General features: G+C 50.0%; 1 protein-coding gene and 1 pseudogene across 4 annotated transcripts in view; one reads left to right on the top strand and one right to left on the bottom strand.

Moving 5' to 3' along the window:
* The window catches only part of LOC149351761 (uncharacterized), a 262,827-nt gene that overhangs the window by 66,400 nt on the left and 169,845 nt on the right, over window positions 1-26,582 (bottom strand). The gene's annotated exons all lie outside the window — the stretch shown is intronic.
* Window positions 55-7,834, top strand: LOC149351762 (uncharacterized; annotated as a pseudogene). The gene is made up of 2 exons (XR_016290648.1): window positions 55-2,799; window positions 3,465-7,834. The product of XR_016290648.1 is annotated as an uncharacterized LOC149351762 (transcript).

Here is a 26,582-nt window from a genome sequence, read left to right as displayed (position 1 = left end):
GACTTTTGTCCCTGACTGTACATTCTAGGTCACTGTACCATAAGAAACTCTATGGCGCTCACGGACTTTTACCAAAATGGCCGCCTCCGCTGGTCGCGTCCTTGGCTGTAGCAGTAGGTCGTGGTCAACGTTAATGGTCGTGGTCGCGTACGTTCGTCGGCGAAGCCAGCCACATTGCGCTCGTAGCACTCATAATCCGACGTTAGTGCCGGCCACGAATACCCCAAGGTGGAATTCGGTGAAAAGCCTTGTTTGTGTGTTGAGTGGAGTGATTTGTGTGCTGGGTGCCAACGATCACTGTGGCGTTTTCGTCTACTGCGTAGGGCTCGGCTCAGTCAGGAGACAGCCGTTGTTCGCCAGTGATTCGGCATGGACTGCACAGCGGTTGGCGCCGTAATGTGCAACTGTTTCGTTTCTTGTGCGTGAAGTGCGCGCTTGTTCGTGTGTCTGCGTGTGCCACTCGCAATCCCGTTTTCATGCTTTGTTTCCGTTAGGTCCCACGTATTCGGCGGCAGTGATAGCTCGTTGCTACTTATGCGTATCTTGCAACGCTTCAGCGACCATAATTAACTGATGGTGGTTATAAAATAACTGCCATTTCTTGGTTTTCGTTGATTGCGTCAGTAGTGTGTTTTCAGTATTCGGGTGAATACCGGCCGCCGATAACGCCGGTGGGAGAGAAATGACTTGGGCGGTGAGCGATATTGTAAAGAAAGTAGGCGCGCTAGCTTTGTTCTCAGATTAGAACCTAGCTTTATAGCTCCGTGCCATTTTGAACTGTTTACTGTTTAAAGCGTCTAGCTAGCTATTCGCCTTTGGAGCGTGCCTGGCTCAAGTGTATTCATTCATGTCGGGATCAAGTCCGTATTTTTTCTCGTGTTCTGTTTTATTATCTTTCTTTTAGCGGCTTTTCCTTGGTTTTCTGGCCTGTGGTCATGGTCAAGAAGCGCCGAGGATACGGATTTTCGTGCTTCATGGTAGTGTTTTCAACTGTGCAGTTAGTTTGTACATTTCATTTGCCACCCTTCGTGTATTGTGTGAACGGTATTGCTCAGGGGCCCTTTGGGCATGTGTTTATAGTGCTGATGTCCTGTGATAACGAGTTGACAAAAAGTACTTTATGAAATAAAAATGCACACGTGCTTTGAATTTGCATGGTGCATTAGGTTACATTAAAGAAAAATAATTGCAAGCTTCATTAGGCACAAAGAACTTTAATTGTCTGTATTTTGTAACAATAGTCAAACGTGGTACTATGCAGTGACATAACAAGCCAAGTCGAGATAATTGGTGTGGATAGCTGCAGCTGTGCACATTAAACAGATGTAGCATTGAAATATTGTTTAACACCAAAAAACTTGTACTGCAGGCTGTGGGTACTCCTAAACTTCTGGAAGCAGTCCGAGTAGCTTTGGTCATGCATATTATGCAGCAAACCATTCTAATGGATGTGAAATATGCTTTGTTGCTATACTACTATAGGCGCTGTTGGCCTTGTCTGTTTCTGTCACCTTTATGAGTGGCTCTTGGAATTGTGAATCAGAAGTCATTGCTGGCACAGCCACCATTTTGAACATTTTATGAGCCTAAATTTTGTATTCCAGGTCAAAAACTTGAGCTTTTCAATACGTTTGTTCATCCTCACTGCTCTCTCAGAAACCATTACTGGTGGCCAGCAGCTCCACTACATGCTTTGGAGCTAAACACAGTATTGAAGACCAAAAACTAAACAGTGCAGAATTTTTCGTGTCCTCACTGCTGCACTAGAAGTCACTGTTGGCACGGCCAGCTGCTCAAACGCATGCAGTGAAGGCTGATTGCTGCATTTAAGTGTCAAGAGCAGCACTGAACTCCAGGTTGAACACTTAGGAGGTTTGAGCAGTGCATGGCAGCATTCTTCACAACTCAGCCAGGAGCAGACAGGCCCACTCTCCTTATGCATTAAAACTGGGTGGGTTGTACTAGCCATCAGAGAGCATGAATAACATTTTCAACTGTAGCATTTTTACAACTGCTATACCATTTGAACAACCTGACATTAAAAACTTTGCTCAGAGATCTCATGTATGAAGTTCGAAACTGATTCAAGCAACGAAAGATTTCCTTTTTATCTTCATGAGCACATTTCACAGCTCTCCACTAAAAAATCGTACTGTTCTCAAAGGATGAAGTGTTGCATCATGCCGGCAAGCTGGCTACGAAAAGCTTCCAGGGTAACAACTATTTTTCAGGAAGAAGACTCAGCTTAAAAGCACCACTTTACACAGCATTAAAGCAGAATAGTTGGTTCAGAAGCAGCATGAAGAATACAGTGTGACCCAAGGTACACAGTGAAGCAGGAACGAAAGATGATGCACAGAAGAGCCTAAGAAGTATAACTGTTTCATTGGCATGATGTGTAACAGTTTATATCAGAAAAAAAGAGAGAACCTAAGGTAGTGCACTCTTCAATGTGTATGCTAGTTTTGTTTTTTGTTTATCTGCTGTATTTTGGTAGCAGCTGTGTACTTATACACAGTGTCAGTGAACTAAATATCAGTTTGAAGTGCTTTGTATCAACTCAGTGTACCTTCTTCTCTCAGTGTGCACCTCGTATCTTCTGCATGCATCATGGAAGTACTTTGAACTTGTATTTTGCATGAACGCTCATTCGGATTTTTTGGTCAGTTCTTGTAAATTCTCTATTCAGCTGCACTATTCAAGTGATCCAGATTCCTCATGGGAAAGCAAACACGGCTATCGTACACCATTTTCATCTGTTGATGAGGCGTTAGAGGTCGTTGTCCTTGCATTGTTGAGGTAAGTGCTATGGATACTATGCTAAAGAATGCATTAAATGTTCCTCTGAGCCAGCATGGGACCAGTGGCATTACTCGTCTCGTGCATGAAATTAGTAACTAGTGCATATTAATGAGCACTTGCCATATTCTGAAGGTGTTTATTATCCTGAAGCAGAACTGTGGCTACGAGAGGTGGAAAGCAAATTGATGTCAACAACCCCAGGTCTTTGTTATGCACCAACATCATGTGGTACTGAGATCATTTTGCATTGCACTGTGACTGAAGTATGGCTGCAATGACTGGGATCAAATCTGCAGCCCATCTGCAGTTGGCACAGAAGCAGCATTTGGAATACCATGGCTCATGCAGCGCATCTTTACCCTTCGCAGACGATCTTCGCGTTCTTGGTACTGCTGTGTCCGCCCCCGGCATACTCGGCGGATGATATTTCCACACCGCTGCTACAATCAAGCGATGACGCATTCTACCAGCAGCCCTTCAACTATCTTCACCTGGATCCACTACAGTTAATGCGCCCGGCTTTCTACGTACCTTCATCGTCGACTCTGACGTCACATCGCAGTGGCAATTTAAGCGGCTGTCTGAGCGACAGTCCGTTTAGTTGGCACGGAAGCAGCATTTGGAACACCATGGCTCATGCAGCGCATCTTTACCCTTCGCAGACGATCTTCGCGTTCTTGGTACTGCTGTGTCCGCCCCCGGCATACTCGGCGGATGACATTTCCACACCGCTGCTACAATCAAGCGATGACGCATTCTACCAGCAGCCCTTCAACTATCTTCACCTGGATCCACTACAGTTAATGCGCCCGGCTTTCTACGTACCTTCATCGTCGACTCTGACGTCACATCGCAGTGGCAATTTAAGCGGCTGTCTGAGCGACAGTCCGTTTAGTTGGCACGGAAGCAGCATTTGGAACACCATGGCTCATGCAGCGGATCTTTACCCTTCGCAAGTGTGTAAAAACGTTTCGCTTTATGCTAAGAAAAGTGACGATGCGTTCTTGCTATTGCTTCCGTGCCAACAAGTGCTTTGTGAAATTGTCTGCGATTGTTTCTCAATGGCGATGCTCATACTGCGCTCCGGTGATGTAGAGACTAATCCGGGGCCCACCACGCGTAATACTGAAGCATTACTTGAACTGCAACATTTGCCCGCCAATCCTTCGGAGCAGATGGAAGTTCTTTTTCGGCTATTAAAGGACCTCCAGGCACGATCTGTAGAATCCGCTAAGGGCCAGGCCGAGTTGGTTAGCGACGTTAAGGCAGTTAAGGTTGGTCAAAAGAACATCGAGACCAAAATTGAGGCAATCCAGACGAGGTTAGACAATCTTGAAGAAAAAACAAAGGTATTAGACCGTCTCGATGATGACATTGCTGGAATTCAAGTGTCAGCACAAGTCCAGACAAATCGGCTCGACTCTTTAAAACTGCGTGTTGACGAACTTGAGGATAGATCTCGACGCAATAATTTAATTTTTCATGGAATCCCTGATTCTCGCGAATCATGGGAAGTCAGAGTCGAACGTAAGGGCAGCACTAGCCGAAGCAATCGACAGCCTACCCGACACAGCAATAGAACGCGCCCATCGCATAGGTCGCTACACGCCCGATAAGTGTCGCCCAATTGTTGTCAAGTTCGCCAGCACGAAAACAAAAGACAAAGTACTTTCCGCGCAAGCAAAGCTAAAAGAAAATGATGTCTCTATTTCCGAAGATTTTTCGCCCGCCACACGCCATGCCCGAAAAAAACTCATTGAGTACGCTAAAAGCCAGCCCCAACCATGTACTTTCCAGTTAAGATACACTAAACTAATCATGAATAAAAAACAGTTCGTCTATGACCCGGCAACAGACACCATCAGCGAAAATGCCGCGTACGAACCACGAGATAGCGGCGAGCATGTTGATTGTGAACACGTCCCAAGTTAGGAAAGCGTGAGGGGAAGTGGACAAGACGCGTCCCACGTATCAGTTTTTTTTACTAATATTCGTAGCATCATGAATAAACGCGCTTCCTTAACTTCTGTCTTAGATACTTGCAATACCGATATTTTAGTGCTTACAGAAACGTGGCTGCATTCACAGGTTCAAGATCACGAGCTTTTTCAGACCGCTCATCGTTTTTCACTCTATCGTTGTGACCGAACAGTGCGACAGGGAGGCGGCGTGCTCTTAGCCATTTCGAAAGATCTTGCATCCCAGTGTATTCATGTATCTACTGACTTAGAAATGGTTTGGGCCATCGTTGAACTAAACCACCAGAAGATAATCATTGGTGTTTGTTACCGCCCCCCAAACCATTCATCTAACTTCGTAAATGAGGTACATGATATCATTAACATCGTTACATGCCGTTATCCCACGTTACCTTTATTTCTGCTTGGCGATTTTAACCTACCAAATATAGTATGGAACACTGGATCTCCAACCTTACAGCCTTTTTCTTCATTAGCCAATGAGTTCTTAGAAATGTGCTCTGTTTTTTCGTTTTCACAACTTGTTACGCAGCCTACAAGAATTATGGAATCTGTCGCAAACACACTGGACCTTGTATTAACAGCGCAACCTGATCTTGTTTCCGACATCACGTACTTACCCGGCTTGAGCGACCATTCGGCCCTTTCATTCAACTTGAATATCTTGCGACCAAAAACCGTTAAAAAATTCAAACCGTTTCGAAATTATGCAAAAGCTAATTTTGACGCCATTAATACTGAATTATCAGTCTTCCTTGACGTCTTTCTACAAGACTTTGACTGCCGTAGTGTTCAGTCTAACTGGAATATGTTTTCTTCCAAAATTGCTGAATTAACAAACAAATATATCCCACTTCGCACCCTTGTCTGTAACCATAACGCTCCATGGTACAGCACCTGTCTCAAGCGCTTGTCTAATAAAAAAAAGCGTCTCTACAAATCTGCGAAAGGTTCTGTTAGCATAACACGGTGGACTAAATACAAACTGGCAGCCCATGAGTATTTAACCGCGCTTAAACAAGCAAAGAATAACTTTCTTCATAATACCCTGCCATCAATGCTTAAAACCGACATAAAAAAATTCTGGCGTGTGATTAACCCCAAAGCGGATGACATGATAACCTTGATTGACAGCTCTTCCAATGTTATTCCAGCTAACGAATGTGCGTCTGTACTTAACGAAGTTTTCCTGCGCAACTTTTCTTCAACTACCAATATTACGCCCCAATCTACGCACAACAATGTTTATCCAGCAATGTTTCCCATAACCATTGAAGCAGAAGGCATCGAATCAATAATTTCATCTCTAAAACCATCTTCCGCTCCTGGGCACGATTTAATCAACGCGAAATTTTTGAAAAACACGAGCTGTTATTCTTCCATTTTTCTAACAAAGATATTCCAGCAGTCGCTCGAAAAAAGTTCTTTGCCGGCTGAATGGAAGGTAGGGAAGGTGATCCCACTCCATAAATCAGGTGACAAGAATTGTCCTTTTAACTACCGGCCTATCTCGCTCACTTGCATCCCATGTAAAATTCTAGAACATGTCCTTGCCTCAAATCTAGCTAGCTTTCTCGAATCTAATTCATTTTTCTCACCATCGCAACATGGCTTCCGCAAGACTTATTCATGTGAAACACAACTAGTATCATTCACGCATCAGCTAAACGTCATCCTTGACCGCTGTTCACTTGCCGACTGTATATTTTTAGATTTCTCGAAAGCATTTGATAAAGTATGCCATAACCTTCTAATGTTTAAGTTACATCAACTTAACATTGATCCCAAACTGCTTGCTTGGATCGAATGCTTTCTTTTTAACCGTTCGCAATTTGTTTCTGCTAATGACTCAACCTCGCAGCCAAGTAAAGTACAGTCCGGCGTACCTCAAGGGTCGGTACTTGGTCCTCTACTTTTTTTAATTTACATTAATGATCTACCCTCTTGTGTTTCCTCTAACATTCATTTATTCGCAGATGATTGCGTCATCTACAGGGAAATAATTTGCGACGATGACATATCTTCTCTTCAATCAGACCTTAACGCTATCTGTATTTGGTGCCAATCATGGTCAATGGAATTAAACATCAAAAAATGTAAATTTCTGCGTGTATCAAGAACATCCGGCCAGCTACCTTCCTATCACCTTAATAATGTCCCTCTAGATCCTGTTTCTTCTTACAAATATCTTGGTATCCATATTACTAGCAACCTCACTTGGTCCATTCACACATCTTACGTAATTAATAATGCTAATCGCATGCTGGGATATCTAAAACGTAATTTCTCTAAGGCACCTTCTTCCCTAAAACTACTTCTATATAAGACACTGGTCCGCTCAAAGCTAGAGTATGCTGCAGCAGTGTGGGATCCCTTTCAACAAAACCTAATTCACTCATTAGAAATGGTCCAGAATAATTCTGCTCGTTTTATTGTATGTAATTATAACCGAACTGCCAGCATCTCTGCAATGAAATTAAATCTCAGCCTGCCATCTTTAGCATCTCGCCGTAAAGCCCTTAGACTCTCACTTTTTCACAAGATATTTTATCATCCTTCACTTCGCCACGAACTGATCTCCCCTCCCCAATACATTTCATCAAGGCTAGATCACAATAACAAAGTCGGAATTCCATTTTGCAAAACCAATGCCGTGTTTCAGTCATTTCTTCCGCGCACATCTGCTGAGTGGAATCACCTTCCTGCATCTACCGCTACCATTACTGACAACCAACGCTTCAAAACAGCATTAGAAAACTTTGTATAAGTAGGAGCATCATCTTCTTTTTTTTTTAATTCTATATTCTTGTTGTTTTTTGTACGAGCGTTTTGTTTGTTTGTTTTTCACTGTATTGCTGCGCTGTATTTTGTGTATTATATACTATTAACCAGCACACCAAGAACCCAACAGCTAATAATGTATAACTAGGAGCAATCATTTTTGTATTACTAATTAGTTTGCTGCACTGTACATTTTTTTTCTTAAATTTTTGTAACCACTCCCCTCTATAATGCCTCTGGCCCTGAGGGTACACGAAATAAATAAATAAATAAATAAATAAATACTCAGCGACCAAATGAATGATAATTAAGCAAAACATACTGGACTTATACCTTTGTTATGATAGCACGTCTCTACACTTTTGGATTACATAGCCCTTCCCTACGGTGTCCCTTATAGCCCGAGTCGCTTTGGGACGTTAAACCCCCATAAACCATAAACTTTTACATTTCGCCAGTACTCATTTTTACCTCTTGCATCTCATAGATCAATTCCCCTTAACATGGGCTTTATTTTTACCTTAAACTACAGCAGCACATCCTGAGTTTTTACAGTGGTTACAGTTGTACTGTCATTGTCTCCTTTTGAGTCGCATGTTGAGCGTTCACTGCAACCTTAAAGCTGAAAAGCGCCTTGAAAGGCTGGGAAGCTAGGACAAGATTCTCTTGCATTGCAGAACTTTACAGCATTATGGGTGCCTTCAGTGTTCACTGCATGGCTCAAAAGCAAACCCTCTGCTGTGAAGGCTTCGGCTAAAATATGCATGGACAGCAAGCGATGAGCTGTCACAGTTGGCACTAAGCTATCACAGACACTTGTGCTGGACATAGCTTTCACTATGTGCTGGCTATATTTATTGACATAGTGTTAGCATCACTAATATTGTTTTTTTTACTTATTTAGCAATAGTATGAGCTTTGACAGGCCCATGCAGGGATTGGGTTACAGGGGTATCCTCAATGTGTGTCACTTTGTACAGAATATTAGCGCATCATTGTTATACTCAAACAAACGCATAATTCGACAAAGGCTTGAAGGAACGAACACATTTTTAAGGTACGGAACAGAATGGAAGAAAGATTCTAATTTAGTGACAAAGCTAGATACATAATCGCTGTCAACAACATCTCGTGGTGAAGAATTGCAAACGTCAGCGGATCATCTCCCTTTTACATCAAAATTGATAGTTCGGCGCAACTCCAGTGTGTTTTGTCCTCTCTTCGCCCATCGTCTGCCAGCGCTGCATATTTGAATATGTCAAACCAACTTGCCAAGCAATACACCCTACTCAAGGTAAGGCTGCTGATACATGGGCACAGGGAATAGAGATTCTATTGGTTCTTTTGTCATCTTCCTTCTGACAGGCCGCATAAATTGCAACGAGAAGCGAACAGTCAAGAAATCAAAAGCATCAGCTAACTCCTACAGGAAACCTAGACTCGAGACAAGAATAAAAATTGTCTCTACACATATGCTCCCATTGAGAGCGCCAAACAAAGGTCGCGAATAGTCTGTGCAGCGCTTGTACCTTCTTCCTCGCACAGTGCATCACTTGCAATGCATAGACAAGCTTTGCAACCAAGACGATGAACACTTGTGCCCGAGCAAAAATCAAAAGCTCCCGACTTAACCCTGCCTGCGTTTGATGCCTCACAGAAAGAATTTGTGACTCCCAAATAAGACCCATTATTCTGGACCTGATGAAGAGGAACCCCAAGATACTGTAGGGAATCAGAGTCCCAGCTTATGCCGCAAAAACAATTAGGTTTCATGCCCCAGTAACCCAAGCAGAATCCTTAAGATCTTTCCAAATTTAGAGCCGCGCCAGAGAAGTCATGGAACTGCGCTGCTTAATGCAAAGCTTCAAGCACACTCAAGTTATCAGAACAGAAAAGGGCAACGTCATCAGCATAGGCTAAAATCCTAATTTCCGACTGATCAAGTGAGAATCTTCGAATAGTTTTGGATGTGATTAGACTAAGCACAAGGGTTTGAGATATAAAGCTAATAACAGAGGTGATAATGGACAACCCACATGCCGGACAGACGAGATTAGTAGAATGAGTTTGGTAAGTTCATGGTTTACGATCAACCTTGTATGGGACTCTTTGTAGCATAGTATAATGCCCTTAAGCAATACATCCCCAATGTATGCACGTTCCTAGACTGCAAACAAAAATCTTGGCGCATGTTATCAATGGCCTTCGCAAGTCGAATCTGAATCGGCCACAAGGGGTTGTTGGTTCAAGCGTGTTAGAGGGGCACCAAGTGAACGCGTTGTGGTGTGTATGACAATAAATTGTGTTGGGGATGTGTGCTGATGCTATAGTAATTTAAAAAATAACAAAAAAAGAAGAAAAAGGCACTATCATGTCTGCTCTTAAGGCGAAGCTTAAGCGTCCTCCTAATTTTTTACCATGCCATAGCCTGCGGCTGTTCGCCGTATGCTCAACTGTCACAACATCATGCATTCGTTCATACTAACATCCTTTTTCTTTGTTAACACAATAATTCTGTTATAAATTAAGTCAGTCCTTTTTGTGTTGAACTCTAGCAGGCACACAACATGGTCACCAAACATTTATTCTCGCTGGAAATAACAGCGTCTTCAGGAACTATTTGTGCGAGCGGATGAACTTGGAGAGGGCACTCCAAGTGATACTTGTAGGTGCGATGTGGTTGATCGCGTGGCCATCTCAGTAGGCCAGTGCCATTGGTTGGAGGCGGGGTCCTTAGAGGGGGATTCGCCGCTTCGTTCTTGAGCTGTATTACGAGAAAAGCCGGTGGCGTCTGTATGTGTATGCAGGGTGTTGTCCACGCCAGACGGTCCGAAAACCTGCGTGACCTCATGACATCACCAGCATTACATAAGCAGACAAGTTGGATTAGGGTGGATTACATTAGATTATGTTGCACTAGGGTGAATTAAATTGAATTACACTGGATTGTGATAGATTACAGATAAATTATGTGGGATTAACTCAAATTACTGGGATTGTGGTGGATTAAAGGTGGATTACAGTGGATTTGTGGGTGGATTAAGAAGTCAGTGCTTTCACCTTCACAGAACGTAAGTAGTCTGAAGTGTCCTCGGTAACTTTTGAAGCAAAAAGCTTCACTAGGCTAGTCAACATCGAGGCTAGCGTGGGCCCTGTCGTCAGAAAAAGCCACAGGTGCGCATGCGCAAACTGCGTGACGTCACAGGAGAGGCGCAGGTGGTCGGAGCCGCCGCTGCCGTGACTCTGCGACAACCGTGACGTCACAGGAGAGGCGCATGCCGCCGCGGCTCTGCCGGTTGGCCTTTAGCTGCTGCCGCGCGCTTCTGCGCATGCGCGGCTGTGGTCGGAGCTGCTGTGACTCTGTCGGTATATATGTAGGAGTGCTCTGAGATGAGCGAAGGTGGCCATGGAAGACGATGCTGAAGTGGTGGCATGGAAATTGGTCGAGAAGCAGCGAATAAATGCGAGACGTAGGGCTCAACAAGCTGCTGAAATGCCGGAAGAGCGGGAGGCTCGCCTTGCTACACGGCGACAAAGAGACGCTGAGCGTCGTGATGTGTAAACAGAATAAAGTTGATGTACAGGGTCTGTTCTGAAAGTAGTAGGACTAATTTTTTTTCTAAATTTTATTCATGATAATAGTACAAATGATTAGCATTTTTCAAAAGAGCACCCTTTCGCATCTACACACTGCTGCCAATGAGTTTTCCAGTTTTCGTACGCCTCCAGGAACGCCTGGACCGGAATGCTGTATAGCTCCCTCGTCATGGCCTGTTGAACCGCCTCTACCGGTCCGTGATGCTTCTCCTTGAGCGTCGACTTTATTCTCGGGAATAGAAAAAAGTCTGCCGGTGTCAAGTCGGGGCCCTAGGGGGGGCGAGGCAGCGTTGCCACCTTGTGCTAGGCAAGATACTCCCTTACAAGGAACCCCGTGTGGTTCGGCGCGTTGTCATGGTGCAGCCATCATTTGTTGGCGATGGCAGGGTGGACACGAACAATGTGTTTTCGCAGTCTTCTGAGGACTTCCACGTAAAAAAACTGCATTAACTGTTTGTCTGGGTGGTACGAACTCTTTGTGGGTGACTCCATGTCGAACAAGAAAGCAAATGAGCATGGACTTTTCCTTCGATTTCCTCTTTCGCGGGGCGTGGGGAAGAAGGAGTGGGCCATTCTGAGCTCTGCCGCTTGCTCTCCGTGTCGTATTCAAACGCCCAAGTCACGTCACAGGTCACTACGTTATCCAAAATGTCTGGGTCCTCATTCACATGATGAAGAAGATCCTGGCAGATCACTTTCCGGCTGGCCTTTTGCTCCTCTGACAACACTCGCGACACCAACATCGCGCACACTTTCCTCATGGCTAAGTTTTCTGTCACGATCTCAAAAACTTGGATACTCATCCTGCGATCACTGTTAAGTAAATTTTTCATCGCGACACATTTCCGTTGGTCTTGCTGATCGATGAGCGTCCGGAGCGGTCGTCGTCTTCCACTCTTTCCTGACCTTCTCGGAACAACTTGTGCCACTCAAAAACACCTGATCTACCCATGGCAGCATCCCCGTAGGCCTCCTTAATCATGTCATTAGTCTCTTTTCCCGTTTTACCAAGCTTTACACAAAATTTTATCCCGTATCGCTGATCCAGTAAACACTCCATGATTCTGCGTGACGAGGCGTTTCGACAGGGGTCCACAGTACAAGCGACCTGCTCTCTTCAACGGCCGAGAGCAGACTACTGATTTCCCGCAGCGTTCCCAATATCCCCCTTCACCGATCCTGCGCGCGTAGACAACCTTTCGTCTGCCCGTTCGCCCAGGAAAAAACCAGTCCTACTACTTTCAGAACAGACCATGTATGTGATGTATGGCTGAACTCAATGTTTCACCGTGAGGATAAGCCATGGAATATCTACAAGTGCAACCGTGTAACAGCAAGATAAGCCACAACTGCGGCTAGGAAACCATAAGCTAAGTCATGGCATCGCCAAAGCTTTTCGCTTCTGATATCCGGGCTTAACCGAGCTAAGCCCCAGCCAATGTTTTTTCCGGTGAGCTTTCGCTGAATGAAGAACTCGGGACGGACGGACGGATGGATGGATGGATGGATGGATGGATGGAAAATAAGCAGCCACTAGAAATGCACCGTGTGCAGAAAGTGAAATAAATAATGCAAGACCTTTGTGGCTACTGCGCGTCCAGAATACACGTACACACCATCCAAACACCTTGCAGGACCACTACTAAATTTCTTTCCTCCACGTTGGCACTCAAAGGCGCTGCTCAGTTCAATTCATCTGATAGAGTTTCAATCTGTGACAGCAAGGCACGTGACAGAACTGGCCTGCTAAACTCGCCATACTGACAAGTAGCATTTACGATTTGTTGATATGTTTCATAGGGAGTATATTTACATACGTCAACACGCTTGTCTGAAGCGCTGGAATGGCGTGCTCTACCGTGCATTTGTGACATTCGTAGCTGCCTGCCGGGCTCCATACATTTTCTTGAGACATGAGAAGTAAGCCATGATCCATACGAATGAGCAGACACGATACAGTGTTGTTTCAAACCCGATAAGCCATTCGTAAATGACATTGTATTGCTTAGTGCACCATTTGACGTCAAAACAAGAGAGGCTGCCAAGCGGAGAAACTTAGATTGAAGACATTGCTGAAAGATTCATTCATTCATTCATTCATTCATTCGAAGCGCAGATTCAAGAACAAACCAGTAAAAGACTACTCCGCTTACAGCATACTATACACTGCGCTGAAAATGAGGAGCATAAAAGGGGAAATAAATTTGGGCAGCTAACTTGAAACCGCAGTAAAGCACAAAAAACTAAATCAGCTGCAGCTATCAGTCCAGGTCCATAAGCGTCAGCAATCGTGGCCAGATTCATTAAAAACAAAGTGGTTTATTAGAACTTAGCCAGATACACAAATAAAGTAGACTCGATCACTAAAATTTAAGGAGGTTCAGAGGATCTGCAGAGTGTTTGAGGACAGTGCTGATGGTGCCAGTCTCGTTCCTCTCTCCTCTCTCTCCTTGCCTCGCTTGGTGTTCTCCCCAGCTCACCTGTCGGAGGATCACATTCTTCTCGGAAGTTCTGGCTTGTTGCCCATTGCCAGTGTGATGCCGAGGCTTGGGGAGTTTAGGTTTAGAGTCCAGATGCGAGCCTGGGCACGGGTACCCCTCATGAAAGCGTAGTTTATGTGGCACGGTGTCGAATGTCCTGGGCAGGGAGTCTGTGTTTTGACAGGCTTCAGAATGAATGCGCAGCCGATCCCCAGTCAGCGTGGCTCGAAGGCAGCCCCCCAATGCGTTACGCCGCTTGGAGTTCACCGCGTGAACCGCGGAGGGAGTCTGATGCGGGGCGCCTCGTGATCGCTGGGCAGGAGCGTTAAGTGTCTGCTGCCGCGTTGGGTCCGCTTGGCTTGTTAGAAATACGAATGCTGACACGGCCCTTTCAAAATTTGGGCCTGTCCTCAGGCGCACGCTGTCGAAAGTAATTCGTTGATGTGCTGGGTGCTCTTTACCACGTAACTTGTGTCTTGCGTCGAGTTCGTCCGATTACGCCTTCGCTTCCATCTAGGGAGCCGATGCGACTTGCGCGAAGTGCCATGTTTGTCTCGTTCGTTACGTTTCTTAATTGGTCTAGGGCGCTGGGCTTGTACCGTGATGCTCACCAGTACGAATGCGTCGTTTCCATCTGGGGGCCAGATACGAAATATGCGGACTGCCGTGTTTGTCTCGTTCGTTACGTTTCAATTGGTCCAGGGCGTCGGGCTTGTTGGATCGTTCCGCATCCTGCCGTGCTTTCGTCGCGGCGTTGGCTTTATGGATGGGCCAGCTCGCATTGGCAGTGGTCGCTGCACTGCTGTGTCCGTAGCAGAGGCGAAATGAGCGCTGTGTCGTTGGAAGCACGTCTCATGGCCAACTCGTGTCGGTAGTGGCTGCTGCACCGCAGTCTCCGAGGTAGGGGAGCGAGGTACATCGTGTCGTAGGGAGCCCGTTTCGTGGTTCGCTTGCGGCGACACGCGACACTGACTGCTGCACCGCAATGTCCGGAGCAGGGGCGCGGGGTCCGTCGTGTCGTAGGGAGCCCGTTTCGTGGCTCGCTTTCGGTGACGCTGGCTTCTGCACCGTAGCGTCCGTGGCAAGGGCGCGGGGTACATCGTGTCGTAGTGAGCCCGTTTCGAGGCCCGCTGGCGGCGACACCGGCTGCTGCACCGTTGTGTCCGTGGCACGGGCGCTAGGTCCGTCGTGTCGTTTGGAGCCCGTTTCGTGGCTCGCTTTCGGTGACACCGGGTGCTGCACCGTAGTGTCCGTGGCAAGGGCGCGGGGTACATCGTGTCGTAGGGAGCCCGTTTCGTGGTCCGCTTGCGGTGACACCAGCTGCTGCACCATTGTGTCCGTGGCACGCGGGCGCTAGGTCCGTCGTGTGGTTGGGAGCCCGTTTCGTGGCTCGCTTTCGGTGACACCGGGTGCTGCACCGTAGTGTCCGTGGCAAGGGAACGGGGTCCGTCGTGCCGCAGGGAGCCCGTTTCGTGGTCCGCTTGCGGCGACACCGGCTGCTGGACCGTAGTGTCCGTGGCACGGGCGCGAGGTCCGTCGTGTCGTTGGGCGCCCGTTTCGTGGCTCGCTTTCATTGACACCGGCTGCTGCACCGTAGTGTCCGTGGCACGGGCGCGTGGTCCGTCGTGTCGTTGGGAGCCCGTTTGTGGCCCGCTTTCGGTGACACCGGCTGCTGCACCGTAGTGTCCGTGGCAAGGGAACGGGGTCCGTCGTGTCGCAGGGAGCCCGTTTCGTGGTCCGCTTGCGGCGATACCGGCTGCTGGACCGTAGTGTCCGTGGCACGGGCGCGATGTCCGTCGTGTCGTTGGGAGCCCGTTTCGTGGCTCGCTTTCAGTGACACCGGCTGCTGCACCGTAGTGTCCGTGGCACGGGCGCGTGGTTTGTCGTGTCGTTGGGAGCCCGTTTGTGGCCCGCTTGCGGCGACACCGGCTGCTGCACCGTAGTGTCCGTGGCAAGGGAACGGGGTCCGTCGTGTCGCAGGGAGCCCGTTTGTGGCCCGCTTTCGGCTGCTGCACCGTAGTGTCCGTGGCAAGGGAACGGGGTCCGTCGTGTCGCACGGAGCCCGTTTGTGGCCCGCTTTCGGTGACACCGGGTGCTGCACCGTAGTGTCCATGGCAAGGGAACGGGGTCCGTCGCGTCGCAGGGAGCCCGTTTCGTGGTCCGCATGCGGCGACACCGGCTGCTGCACCGTAGTGTCCGTGGCAAGGGAACGGGGTCCGTCGTGTCGCAGGGAGCCCGTTTCGTGGCTCGCTTTCGGTGACACCGGCTGCTGCACTGTAGTGTCCATGGCACGGGCGCGAGGTCCGTCGTGTCGTTGGGAGCCCGTTTGTGGCTCGCTTTCGGTGACACCGGCTGCTGCACCGTAGTGTCCGTGGCAAGGGAACGGGGTCCGTCGTGTCGCAGGGAGCCCGTTTCGTGGTCCGCTTGCGGCGACACCGGCTGCTGCACCGTAGTGTCCGTGGCACGGGCGCGAGGTCCGTCGTGTCGCAGGGAGCCCGTTTCGTGGCTCGCTTTCGGTGACACCGGCTGCTGCACTGTAGTGTCCGTGGCAGGGGCGCGGGGCCCGACTCGTGGTTGCAACGTGGGGTCCACAACAAGGACGAGGGGCCCTTTTTGTCGTTGGAAGCCCGTTTCGTTGCTGGCCCGTGTCGACAGTGGCTGCTGCTCTGTGCTGTCACTCGTATCGTGTGAAGCTCGTCGTTGAGCAAGAAGCCTCCACAGATGATCTCTTTCGGTCAGCACTCTCTCAAATTTAGCCTTTTCGGCGAGCGTTGTTGTCCATGATCCGCGTCACGATGTCGTTCTTGCGGCCGCTGCACGAAAGTCCTCGGTATCGGAGCTCTTCCACCAGTTGCCATTTCTTCAAGTTGGTCAACGCGTTGCGTGTTGTCGATGCAAGCAGGGACTGAATCAGCGTGGACTCTGAGCTCACCATGGGCGGTCTGCTGGTGTCCATGATGTCGGCTCGTCCTTCGTTCACGGAAGACGGCTCTGTAGATCCTGTCGGCTGCGCCATGTCAGCATTCAAGTTGCCGGATTCATTAGAAACAAACTGGTTTATTAGAACTTAGCCGGGTACACGAATAAAGCAAACTCGATCATTAAAATTTAAGGAGGTTCAGAGGGTCTGCAGAGCGTCGGAGGACCGTGCTGACGCGTCTCGTTCTGTCGGCGCCTCGTTCGTCTTTCCTCGACCTCACTCGAAGCTTGGTCGGCTTACCGCTTGGTGTTCTCCCCAGCGCGCCTGTCTGCGGATCACATTCTTCTCGGAAGTTCTCGCTCGTTGCCCGTCTGATGCCGAGGCTTGGGGAGTTTAGGTTTAGAGAGGAGGAATAACCGCGAACTTGGACGAGACTTAAGAACGAAAAGAACACAGGACGAGCGGTTAGGTTTAGAGTCCAGATACGGGTACGGGCACACCTCCTGAACGCGTGGTTTATGCTGCACGGTGTCGAATGTCCTGGGCAGGGGATCTGTGTTTTGACAGGCTTCAGAATGAATGCACAGCCGATCCCCAGTCAGCGTGTCTCGAAGGCAGCCCCCCAGTGCGTTACTCCGCTCGGAGCTCACCGCGTGAACCGCGGCGGGAGTCTGATGCGGGGCGCCTCGTGATCGCTGAGCAGGAGCGGTAAGTGCCTTGTGCTGCCGCGTTGGGTCTGCGCAGCTTGTGAGAAATGCGAATGTTGACATAAGCAATCATGTATCCTTAGTCTTGCGAAAAAAAAACGACCTTCAGCGTTCACCCACCCACATCACCCCCCCCCCACACACACACACACACACACACACACACACCACGCTCATATTACGTTCTCTCTGCTTCATTCGAGAAGAGAAGAAAAAAAATGGCCTGGCTTAGCTTATGGTTAAGCCTAGGATGCGAAGCATACCGCCGGCGGAGGCTGCGCGTCCGCAAGCGAGCGCACGAGTTGAGCCCCAGCTTTCACAGCTGTTGTGACGTCAGCGCCCCTAGCGGAAGGAGCGGGAGTTAGGCCGCCGGTGGAGGCTGCGCGTCCGCAAGCGAGAGCACGAGTTGAGCCCCAGCTTTCACAGCTGTTGAGACGTCATATCACGTGGTGCGCCGATGTAGGTCAAGTGGTAGCTACGCGGCCGCGCGCGGCGCGGCAAGGAAGAGCTCGGTTGTGCGGCTAGTATGCTTCGCATAAAAGGGCGAAGAGTTTTCTTCAGTAAATCTCGAGTAAATCAAAATATAAAGCGAAGGAGACAGAGTTGATATGTGAGCTCCATACGGGGTTTTGAGGAGAACGTGGCGACACACCAAACTTCGCACGACGGCCCGTGGCCGACCTCCTCAGCACACGCGCTAAGCGAGGCACAATAGCTGCGGCTCGGGCACTGCCAACAAGGCGAGTGGGTTTATGAGGCCTCTTCTTCGAGTGCGAATGAACCCGAACCCCACTCTCACCCCTCGCTCGTCTAGCGCGGGCGGCTGACGTGACTCGGTGATTGCGCAAAGAACACGGCGCAAGCGGAGAAGCCGATTGAGCAAAAAGCAAAACGGGCGTTCGCGTGCCCCCAAAAGGATCCGCGCGCTAAAGAAGATCAAGAATGCTCCGCGTCCACGCCGGCGCTACGACGTTGTATATCTCTGCAGCTGCGGCCGTGCAGCTCGCCTGTGAGCTAGCCGGGCGCGATTTCCTTGCCGCTTTTGCCAACGAGGTTGATCGCCTTCTTCTCACTCTTTTTTTTTTTCGCTCGCCTTCCATTGCACTCACTAGGTTTCGGATATTTATCGCTGCTCTTGAAAGCTCCAACCTTGACCCGGAAAGAGGGTACGAGAACGCCCCAGGACGCCCGGCGCCGGATTCCCCGACGGATCCCTCCCCGGATTGTTTTTCTCCTTTTCTGGTACTGCCGTTAAAACGAGGAAGCTGTAGAACTACGAGCCGGCAAACACACAGAGAGGGCGTCAGCATTATCCTAAACCTGAGTCCGGGTGTATCTTTCGTAATTAATGTTATTAGGCCCGTGTACTGTGCGATGTCGGTGCACGTTAAAGAACCCCAGGTGGTTGAAATTTCCGGAGCCCTTCACTACGGCGCCCCTCATAGCCTTAGTCGCGTTGGGACGTTGAACCCCCCCTCCCTCTAACTATAATTCCCGGCTTCGGAGAGATGGCGGTGTCCAACTCTTGCGAAGGTGGCGTAGGTGACGGTTGGACGAAAATCGCTCGCATCTGGGCGCCGTTTTTGTTATTTATGCGTCGCTAGTCGTTGGAGTCACACGATGACTTGTACCTTGGTGGTGCGGCGCGTAGATCGCCACGAGCAGGGGACGTATTTGGGAAAATATGCGATCTGCGCGGTCCCTTGTATCCTCGCATTAACAAGGATTTTTTTCAATAGCAAGAAGCGGTACCTGTGAATTAACTATGCCAGGACTACCATTTCCTCCAGGCTAAATTCAGTTCTTCGTGAGCTGCAAGCCAACCAAAACCTTCGAGCTAAATTTAGGTTAATTCTCGAAATGCTGGGTTAATTATGCGCCACGACTCCCGTGAGCGACTTTCGCTTGTGAGTAATGAGATGGTTTTTCGTTTCTGCAACAGGGTGAATAACGTAACGCCATCGAGGGTGCGAAGTTACCCGATTGCGTGATGACTTCGAAGAAGTATCGTCAGAAAAACGTCAAGAAGTATGGTTGCAACTATAATTCTCTTGCGTTTCCTTTTGACCTACTGACAAGCACGGTTGAACCTCTAACACACGCTGCTGAGGTGGTGGTGGTAAAAACTTTTTTGGAAGAAAATTCAAGGCAAGTAGGCCCCCTGGGCCTCCGCACGACCCCACTCACGGTCTAAACGTTCATGTGGTGTCGGTCCATGAGGTATGCGGCCCGGCTGACGGCGATTTTCTGCCTGACCAGATCCGCTGGCCGCAGTGAGGTCTCCCAGAGTCCCAGGTTCGAAGAGGCACCGGCCCGGCGAGCAGGATAGGAGAATGTGGCCTTGGGGTGGGAGCACAAGGTGCATGTGGGGGGTGCCGGCGTAAATTTATAAATATGGGCTAGTGTAGGCAGCGTGCGCGTCTGCAGACTGACTGTTCTCTGGTAGTGACAGAGAAAAATGGCGGAGCGTGGTTAGGCCAAATGCGAATTAGATACGTTAGCACTTCGGTTTTCACTTCGGTTTCGGTTCGAAGCTCGGTTTTCAAGGCCAAGCGAGCTTCAGACAAACATCGGCGAGTGAAGGCCTCCATGCTAGCGCACTAAAAACGTTTCAACGGCGGCAACTCTGTCCGCAACAATACAGTGAAAAGCTAACCGCGCCACACCACACGGGAGGAGTGTAAAGTGAAAGAACGCACTCTGTTTCGGTGCCGGTGCATGTACAGGGGCGATAGAAAGAAACGCGCACAGTGCGGAGCCTACAGGCGCTCCGCTGTTCGAATTTCTTTTCATTACGCTTTTACTTAGCTGGTAGCAAAAAGACGCTAGAGTCGACCGTGATGCATTCTAGGGCGACTCTAACGTCTTTTTCTTACCCCCCAGGTAAAAGCGCGATGAAAAGAAATTCGAAAAGCGGAGGCGCCGCGTTATTCGCGTTTCTTTCCATCGCGATAGTACGCTGTCAAATCGCAAGGCCTTATCGCAACACACCGGTGCTCCGGGGTGGAAGGGGAAGGGCGTCGCGTGACGAGCATCCCGCGAGCCGAGGACCCTGAGTTCGGGATTCCTGCTCACGTCTAAAATGGGGGTTTGCCGAGGGAGCAACCTGCAAGGAATCAAAGCGACGGCACACGCTCAGCACTCTGACGACCACTGCGCGTCGGTCAGCCGCTATGTTGCTGCCCCCTACCAGCGCGACGGCAGCGTCTGCGCAGACTCGCTTGTACCGGTGCGCAGATCAGTTTTATTCCTCATCGTGCATTTTTCTTATATATTTGATACAACAGAAAGTACGCACCTGAGAAGATTACACGTAAGATGCAAGTGGAGAAAGCCGTACGAGAAAAACGAAGTGTGCGCAGTGTGACTTTCGATCCTGTTAGTCGACTCTCGACAATTCGAATTCGAAGGGTACCAAAAGTCTGCTGGAATTAAGCGGAGTTCGAATAAAAGGGGGCTCTTTTATTACAGCTGACTTTGACGGGACCGATGCGCCACTTCGAGTAAGTCGGAAGGCCGAATTAAGCGAGTACTAGTTATCGAAATTCAACTTTATGTTATCATATCGCTGCGACGACAAGCGGACAACTAAAGACCAGGCAGAAAGAACGGGGACTTCGAAAGCAAACTCTTTAGTACGCGAACTTCTGCTCTCAACGAAAAGGCGAAACACGGCGTTGCGCTAATTGCTATTTTGCAGCGTTGTGGTTCCCGCGCGAGCTCGCATCCTGTACCACGCTGCTGAACTGTGCGCCATATTTCCATCGGGGGAGGGTGGGTGTAAGTGCGCTATACGGCCAATTCGGTCCGGGGAAGTGCTAGGCCCCACGCCCACCATCCAGCAGCACCCTCCAATTCCTTCCGCTTTCAACAAGTGGCGTGCAGCACCGTTCAACTGCGAGGATTCCCATCGGTATCTCTCGAAAAGCAGCGGAGAAGGATGCGCCGAGGCGTCAAAAGGAGACTGGATCCCGGGCGACGCCGCAGGATGAGCTTCGGCTGCGCGAGCCATGCCTGCACCCCGGGGAGGCCACTGGGCTCGCTTCATATGGTGCATGCGAGACTCCCGCACGGGTCTGGACTATCGGAGTAGTCGGGCAGCGTTATGCAAAGTGTGTATACGCAACACGTCCGAAATAAACTCGGTGGAGAAACATCGTAATATTCGCGGCAGTTTGAAAAAAAAAATGGCAGTGGTTTAGGTCTGGTTAAACCTGGAGGGTTGCGAAAGCAACGCGGAGAGAGAGAGAGAGGGGCGATGGAGAGCGCGCGGCGGCGGCCCCGGCACGCTAGCTATGCGCCACAACTGCGCATGCTCAACTCGCGAGAGCGGCGGCGGCACCCCTGAGTCACTCGCGCAGCGACGGCGGCGGCGCGCCAGCTGTGCGCCGTGTGACGTCCCTGCTCCTCGCGCATGCGCAGTATGGCCTTTCCTCAGCTCCGCGAAATGGCTCGGCGACTCGAGTAGTGTTGCTTTCGCAACAAAAATTGATGACGATCACACCCGCGGTAATGAGGGTGAGCAGCGCAAGCTGATCGACCTCGTGTATTTGCCAAAGCGTAAACCGAAGACCCGTGGTTGGTCGTCCCCATCTCTCGTTCGCTTTGCTTTATTTATTACGCTCGGGCCGCAGAAACACGCCTTGCTCTGCTGGCACGCGGCGCTTCGATTCCCCGAGTGTATTACGAGTACGAAGGTCCGCACTTAGGCGTCCACATCGTTGATCCAGACCCGAACAGCAACATACGGGGTTTCCGTTCAAGGAACGTCAGAGCTGGCGACGCGGATCGATGTAACACATTTTCCCGCTCATTCCAGATCGAGCAGCGAAGCTTTCTCGGCGAAAGCGAAAGCCTGACGGCGCAGCCCCGGCGGGAAGAGGGAGAGTCACGCGACAGCGACCACGCGACTCGTCTGCTGCCGCCCTTCAGGCTACAGCGCGCACGCTCGGTCATCCAAGCCAGGCGTTCTCTCGAGCCGAGACGCATTTATATGCGTTTCCCTCTTCGTGCCAATTGCGTGCAGCGCAGCTACAAGCCGCGCTGTCTGTGGGGAGGAAACGTGAACCCGCGCCCGAGAGTGACCGGCCTCTCGCTGGGTCTTTCACCAAAGCTATAGGGTGCGCTCTGGGAGGGGCACCGCCTTCAACTGGGCTCCATAACCATGCGGTGGCACTTTCCAGGAGTGCGCTTCCAGCAAGATCGCCTCGGCACTCACGAGACCCGACAAGCGCGCTCATTTCAAACGAATAGAATGGTTTATGGTCTATGGGGTTTTACGTCCCAAAGCGACTTATTCGACCACCTGGGGTTCTTTAACGTGCACTGACATCGCACAGTATACACGAGCCTCAAGTACTTCGCCTCCATCGAAATGTGACCGCCGCGGCCGGTATCGAACCCGCGTCCTTCGGGTCAGCAGCCGAGCATCATAACTACTGAACCACGGCGGCGGTTTAAACGAATAGAATGAAATGCCTAGTCATGCGAGCTGGTGTAAGGAAAGGCATACGATGCGCAAGTATTTGAAGAAGGTTTCATCGGTGCAAGGAAGAACTTCCAGGACTTGAGTGTAAACGCGTGCGCTCTTGGAATTATCTTCTCGACACAGCGCGCAGAAGATAATACAGCAGCCGCCAAAGTTGTAGAGAATACAGTTATGGTAGTGTAATGGTCCATGTCGATCGAGTGCCACAAACCATAATATTTTATGCCATAAGGCATAAGATGATGCACGCGTATATGCGAGACTTTTGGGTTCATAAATGCGCACACGCGTCCTGCCGAGTCTACGCGCGCGCTGAGCCCTTCTGGGAACGTGGTGACGCTGGAAACGATTGCGACAAGCGGTGCACGCAACTACGTAACTGCTCTCGCCGCCGCCGTCCGCGGCTGCAGCGGCGCAGGGGCGGATGTTAGTTGCGCACCTCACTCGAAATAGAGCGCCGTCTTTGGCTATACCGCCGCGTGGCTGCTGGAACAGCCTCCGCAGTGCGGGCGCGTTTCAAGGTTGCGCGGTTGCCGCTGAAGAGCGTCATTTATTGCGGAATCCAGACACGCGCGCGGGCACGGAGGAGCCAGAGGCCTCCCATTCACCTTCATCTCGAGCTTATCCTCCTCCCCAGCCGCCTCCCGCCGTTGGTTTTCGTGGGGGCACCTCTCCCATGCGTGGTGTGGCGTAACAAAGGGAGTGTCGCAACAGCTATAGCATCACGGGCACAGATGGATATATAGATACGCCGATAGCTCTGCCGCGATTTATTTCCGTCTGGGCTCTCCCTGGAGATTTCACCATTTGCAGACGGCATTGAACAGCGCAGCATTCGAAGCGGCCAGGCTGCCGGAGACGCATCGTTCATTCTTTCGTGTTTTGTTTTTGTAGCGTAGCAGTACAACGAGCGGCGTCTTGCACGACTCATGCGGAAGCATGCGCACGCGTCGCGCAGATTTCATGCATCGCTGACCTGTGGTCCGTAGGCTGGACTGTGTACGACAGGAGGGATGGTCGGCATCCCAGCGACATCTGGCACGCGGCTGGGCAGCGGAAGCTCAATTCTTCAACTTCAGGTCTGCCCGGTCATTTCTTCGTGAGAAACCGCACGCGGCCACACAGTGTCTCCGAAAAATGTCTCGCGGTCGAGGTCGCTTCTCTGAAAGCCGCTTAGAAAATGGACCATATGACGGCAATGCCAGCACCACTAAACGGTACCTACCGCGGCGTTTTCTGGATGGGAAAAGAGGTGCTCGTTATAAAATACATGAAGGAAGCCAACAGTCCGCGAAACCAAGGAGCTTAGGGGATGTTTTTTTTTTTACTTTTTTATACTTTCTGGTGTTGATCAATGGACATTGATAGTGCACCTATTTTATCGCTTAAAGATAACTGATCAGAAAGCAGACGAAAAAATGGCTGAGGCTTATCTTGGTTAAGCCTGGAGAATGCGAAGCATCATCGTGTCGCGTAATTCGGAGGCGCACAGCGACGGCGCGAGGTGGGCCCCCGTTTCTCCACTGTCGTGACGTCATCGTGTCACGTGGTGTGACGTCATGTATCACGTGATTTGGAGGCGCACAACCACAGCGACGGCGCGAGGTGGGCCCCCGTTTCTCCACTGCCGTGACGTCATCGTGTCACGTGGTGTGGCATCATAGTGTCACGTGATTTGGAGGCGCACAACCACAGCGACGGCGCGAGGTGGGCCCCCGTTTCTCTACTGTCGTGACGCCATCGTGTCACGTGGTGCGACGTCATGTATCACGTGATTTGGAGGCGCACAACCACAGCGACGGCGCGAGGTGGGCGCCCGTTTCTCCACTGTCGTGACGTCATCGTGTCACGTGGTGTGACGTCATGTATCACGTGATTTGGAGGCGCATAACCACGGTGAAGGGCTGAAGTGGTAGCTAAAGTAGTATGCTTCGCATAAAAACAACCACATGCCGCCGGTGAACACTCTCAATGTTCGGTTACACTACAAGTAAATGCTTCCGAAAGCATAAGATTGTACAGGCGCCTGTCATGCGCGTCACCATAGGTGATTTGGTAGAGCACCGGACGCGAAATTCAGAGGTCGTGGGTTCAGATCCCACCGGCGACATGTAGTTATTTTTCTTCTGCTTTCTAATCAATTATCTTTAAGCAATAAAATATTTACACCATTAATCTCGATCCCATTGATCAAAACCATAGACTAAAAACATCCCCTATGCTCCCAAGTTTCGGTAAACGTTAGCTCCTGCCCCCCCCCCCCCCACACACACTATATATATATAAGAGAAGCCAACAGCCACAGAAACCAAGGTGCACAGGGGATTTTTTAATTAATTTATTTTTTTGTGGTTTTGATCAAGTAAGAATATTACTGAATATGTTGTCGCTTAAAGGTAATTGATTAGAAAAGCAGAAGAAAAAACAACCACATGCCACCGGTGTGGGATCCGTGGCTGTTGGCTTCTCTCATATTTATAACGAGCCCCTTATTCCCCTTCCCTTGTTTGCTCATATATATATATATATATATATATATATATATATATATATATATATATATATATATATATATATATGTGCCAGGCAGCGCAGACATTTCGCAGTAAGCGTTGTGTCTGGTCCGCCCCGTCGAAATGCTGCAGTGTTGCTCTGTACCAGGCCGCCAGACAAACCTGCTGGCTTCCCTTCAACACCTTCGACACCTGCTTTGCAGTTATTGGCAGCATTCGGGAGTCAAGTTCTGCGGTCACTGCAACGCATACAAGCACGAATAAACAGCCGCTAAAAGACCCCGTTGCGTCCCAACGCCGAGAGCGCATCTGCACTTGGCCGACCGGCAGCAGCAGACACCCTTGCACGCCCAAGTGCTGGCGAGCCGCTCAAGGGCGGCGTGCCTTGGCCCTTTATGGGCTGACGTCTGAGAAGCCAGGTGCGGACGGCGGCGCTTTCTGAAAGGGCCACGCACCCCCTTCGAGGAGTCTCCCGTCGTATATATCCGGCTTCGTACGTCGCACGTGCGCGCGTGTATTTATATGCGGGGAGACGCGTAGGCTGTTTGTTTTGCTCTCCGCGCGCTCCTTGGGTCGGTGCCTGCGGCGCAGACGGCGCAGCGGACACCTTTATCTGGACTCCAGGCTCGCTGTCAAGGGGATCGCCCAGGGGACAGTGGACCCGCGCCGAGGGCGCTGACTGCGCGCCAGGGTCACTGACTCGGGGACGACGCTGCGCACAGCTGCGGACCAACGGTCTGCTAATAGCGGACGCTCTCGCTTCTTCTTTTCTAATAAGCAGCGCATGGCTCCCGAAAGCCTAGCAGCTCTGATTTTTTTGCTCACATCAGCAGCGGAGAGTAGTGTGAGCAAACTACACAATTGCAGCACGTATCTTTCGCTTCAAGCCACCATAATTAGATCGCGTGTGAAAAGAAACGTGCTGCCACTCCTCACGCATTGCAACCTCGTTAGTGTCTGTAAGACTGGGAGCCTCAACAAAGGTCTACTGATTCTGGCAGCGTACTTGGTCTTCATGATGGCCCATATACTTCCCACGATGGCGCCAAGCGCACGCTGTGTTCCAGTTCTCCGTCTCTGATCCGCCAAGATATTTCAACTTACCGAACAAAGCACACGAGATAACCATTCAGAGATAGTCGTCAGCAGGGTTAGAAGCAGATTATGTGCACGCTTCTCCATCAGAGAACATCCTTGCCGGCGCCACCAAAGAAGCAGAGCCCATGAAACCATTCGTCGGCTACATGTAATGTTCCTTTTCGCCGTCTCTATGCCGACTGCACAAGCCTGCTTTCACAGTGTTTCTTTCTCCATG

This window comes from Amblyomma mixtum, chromosome 3, assembly GCF_055824585.1.
Source record: "Amblyomma mixtum isolate Tamu chromosome 3, ASM5582458v1, whole genome shotgun sequence".
Taxonomy (NCBI): Eukaryota; Metazoa; Arthropoda; class Arachnida; order Ixodida; family Ixodidae; genus Amblyomma; species Amblyomma mixtum.
Note: the sequence above shows the minus strand (reverse complement) of the source record. Positions and strands in the feature narration are given on the sequence as shown.